Here is a 4,324-nt window from a genome sequence, read left to right as displayed (position 1 = left end):
AGCCTTGTGATTGATTATTTTCATCCTGTCAAATAAGATCCCAGTCAATTACTTCAAAGGCCCTTTCTGTTAAAACTGTCTGTGAATCCCTTTTCATGAATTTAGCATTTCTCCTCTCTAGTTACGACACATGGCGTGTACCTCTTCTATCTAACATGCATTGTAGTTCTGGGTCATATGTGTCTAAGAGCAATGTTTCAGGAGAAAGGTCAAAACACAGATTCTCTGCTTTTCTTTTTCTATTTCTAAATCAATATGGTTAGTTGATGACTTTAAGAACTCTGATGAGGATTAAGGATAAGCATGACTTGATAGATTTGGTCCAGCTAAGCTGTATCTGAATGAAATTGGTTGGCGCAGGGGCCGGGGGGAAGGTGAAAGAAAAGAACCAGTGACTTGCTATTCGGAGGGTTGAAGGTTTCGATATCAGGTTTACTGATGTAAATGAGCATCTGTCATCATCCTTTTGCCTATTGTCATTTGTCTTTATTGAGGCTGTGAGTGCATTAAGCACAGCAAGCCTGCGTTTCTCCTTTCTAGTTATGACACATGGCGTGTACCTCTTCTATCTAACATGCATTGTAGTTCTGGGCCATATGTCCAGGAGTCTTTTCCATTCTGTCCCTAACAGCAATGTTTCAGGAGAAGGGAGACTCTCCTAATCATTCATAGTGAAAACTTGTCATTGAAGTAAAGTTTTTTTTTTCTCTCACATTAACATAGTCCTAAAGGACTCTCTGGTAGAATGTGGTAGGAGGGTATTCAAATTCTGGATCCTTGGTCCCAGCTGCCACTTTCTGTGTTGCCTTTGAGATGAGTAGCATTCCTGCTGAGGGACTCCAGTGCCTGGAGGTCACACACACTTCCTCCAAGACCATGCCTCCTTTAGCGCTGGCCTGACAGGGGCCAAATTTGTGTTTGTTTCTGGATTTGGTTTTGCTTTTTTTTTAAGTTAATGAACTTACACAATATAGGGTGGGAATTTTTCCTATCTTATTTCCAGCACCAGGTTAGTGCCTGGCACATAGTAGATACTTAATCAATACTTACTGAATTAATAAAGGAATGGCAGTATAAATGATTTCATTTATGTTTTTCATGGTGAAACAGTAATTCACTTTTATGAGCATCTCTTTCCTCCCACCTTCAGCAGGAACTTGCCCCGTCAGTCATCTGCTTTCTGTTGTCTCTTGTCAGTCTCTCTACTCTCCACTGGTTGCTCCCCTTCGGACTTACAAAAATGCTGATTTCACCACAACCTCATAAAACTCCCCTGGAACTTCACCTCCTTCTCGTGGTGCCTACGCACAGCTCACTTCCCCTTCCTGGTGGAAGTGCTCATTTTCTGCTTCCACTTCTGATTTTACCATTGATTACCCACCCACACGGCCCTTAGCTCTCCCCGCTCCACGGAAACAGCTTTGGCTAAGGTCAACAGAAGCCTCTCAGTAGCAAATCGTGACTCCTAAATCCTTGCCCTCTTTACTTTGACTCTGTGAAGAACACCCTCCTCCTCAGTGCCCTTTCCCTCCAGGTTTCCCTTTGCTTCTGTTCCTCCGTCTGCTCCCTTCCAGACTCAGTCTCTGGCTCCCCAGTGTCATGGTTCCCTTAATACAGTGTTCCTGGCTTTTCTTCTTGGTTCTCTTCCTACCCTACTCTCTCCCCCTAATTGATCTCATCTGATTCCATGCCTTCCACTCTCGCCTATGGGTCACCCACAGATTCTTTCCCACCAGGCTTACTTCTTTCCAGAGCGGCAGATGTGTCGGAACTCTCCCTTCGGCTGGCCCCTCTGCCTCCTCTTCCCACTCATTCTCCTGTGGTCACTGATTTGGTTGATAGTCCCCATTGTTACCCTAGAGTTTCTAATAATTCACCATCAAATATGGCGTTTGTTATAGTTTTCTGATACATTGTTTATAAGTTAGAGACATTTCTGTCTATTTCTAGTGAGATTTTTATATAAAGTGAATGTTTTTTTAACTGTTGATGTAGTAGGTTACATTTGATATATTTTTAAAAGTTGAATCGTCTTTGTATTCTTCCGATAAACCCTATTTGGTCACAATATATTATCCTTTTGAAGATAGACTGTAGGGTTCTATTTGGTAATATTTTACTAAGGTTTTTGCATCTGGCCAGGTGCGGTGGCTCAAGCCTGTAATCCCAGCACTTTGGGAGGCCGAGACGGGCGGATCACGAGGTCAGGAGATTGAGACCATCCTGGCTAACACGGTGAAACCCCGTCTCTACTAAAAAATACAAAAAACTAGCCGGGCGAGGTGGCGGGCGCCTGTAGTCCCAGCTACTCGGGAGGCTGAGGCAAGAGAATGGCCTAAACCAGGGAGGGGGAGCTTGCAGTGAGCCGAGATCCGGCCACTGCACCCCAGCCTGGGCGACAGAGCGAGACTGTCAAAAAAAAAAAAAAGAAAAGATTTTTGCATCATAAGTAAAGCCCACTTGGTTTATTTTTCTTGTGCCATCTTGTCCTTTCTTAGTGTCAAGGTTATGATAAAATTTCCCTCAGGAGTTATTTCACCACTACTATATCCACATTCCGACCCACAGAGATGGAGAAGGATGAAGGGAGGGCAACCAGCTTCCTTTTTAAGATTTCAGGAGAATCATAAACATCATCATTTTCAATGCCATCGAGTACATACCATATGCTTTGAGTATTTTTTATCTGTTGTTACATTTATTCCTCATGCCAGGGTGACAAGGTATCCAGCCCCCCTGCCACCCCCCACCTAAGTTTACAGGGAAGAGCAGGTGTTCAAAAGGAAGTTTGCCTGCCAATGCCTAAATACTTTAAAATTGTAAATCCAGCTCTCAAACTATCAAATATGTTCTATTCTCCTAACTTAACAAATATACTTTCACGACAACTGGAGGGCCAGACTCAAATTTAGAACTCTGGCCAGACACAATAGCTCACACCTGTAATCCCAGCAATTTGTAAGGCAGATGTGGGCAGATTGTTTGAGGCCAGAAGTTTGAGGCCAGCCTGGGCAACAGAACCAGACCCTCATCTCTACAAAAAATAAAACTTAGCCATTATGGTGGTATGCACCTTTAGTTCCAGCTACTTGGGAGGATTGCTTGAACCCAGGTATTCAAGCATGCAGGGAGCTATGATTGCACTACTGCACTCCAGACTGGGCTACATAACGTGACCCTGTGTCTTTAAAAAAAAAAAAAAAAATTAGAATTCTCATCACACTCATGGGTTGTTCTGTGCTACCTGAATGTGACTTCTTTGGAGAGTGTGCCACTGGTCTGCAATTCACCCCTACCTCTCACCACCCTCTGCTCTGTCATCACATGCCAGAGAGGCCTCATGTCTAATGTAGTACACTCTAACCTGCCCATCTGAGTTCCACCCACACCACTGTCCCACAGCCACCCCTTGGCAATATCTCAGACCAAGGGTACCTGGAAGGTATAGTCAGCCGTCAGGACAAAGCCAAAAAAGTCCATGCAGACTTTGGAAGCTGGCTCATGGCTACTGGGCAGGGAATTCTAGGCCCTGGTACTGGATATAGTCTAGAAAGGGAACGAGCTGTAGGCGAACTTGTCCCTCTGAATCTATTTAATAGATGAGAAAACTGAGTCACAACAAGGTTGAATAACATGCCCAAGATCACACGGCTCAGAAGTGGGAGAACTGGGATTCAAATGCATGTTATTTGGCCCCATGTACATCCACTATACAATATTGCCTCACTTGGTAAAGTTTAATTTCCTGAACATGACTTAGCTGCTATAGATTAAGCTGCTGCTATAACAAACTGATTCAAAACTACAGTGGTTCAAAAAAATAAGTAACAGTTTATCTCTCTCCCATGGGGGTAACTGAGTAGTCCATGCAGAAAGCAGATCTACTACACCAGTAACAGACAAACAGAGAGATAAATCATGAGTGAACTCCCATTCACAATTGCTTCAAAAAGAATAAAATACCTAGGAATCCAACTTACAAGGGATGTGAAGAACCTCTTCAAGGAGAACTACAAACCACTGCTCAATGAAATAAAGGAGGATACAGACAAATAGAAGAACATTCCATGCTCATGGATAGGAAGAATCAATATCGTGAAAATGGCCATACTGCCCAAGGTAATTTGTAGATTCAGTGTCATCCCCATCAAGCTACCAATGACTTTCTTGACAGAATTGGAAAAAACTACTTTAAAGTTCATGTGGTACCAAAAAAGAGCCCGCATTGCCAATACAATGCTAAGTCAAAAGAACAAAGCTGGAGGCATCACGCTACCTGACTTCAAACTATACTACAAGGCTACAGTAACCAAAACAGCATGGT

Source organism: Mandrillus leucophaeus, unplaced genomic scaffold (assembly GCF_000951045.1).
Source record: "Mandrillus leucophaeus isolate KB7577 unplaced genomic scaffold, Mleu.le_1.0 Scaffold413, whole genome shotgun sequence".
In the NCBI taxonomy this organism is placed as follows: Eukaryota; Metazoa; Chordata; class Mammalia; order Primates; family Cercopithecidae; genus Mandrillus; species Mandrillus leucophaeus.
The sequence above is the reverse complement of the archived record's forward strand: the minus strand, read 5'-3'. Positions refer to the sequence as shown.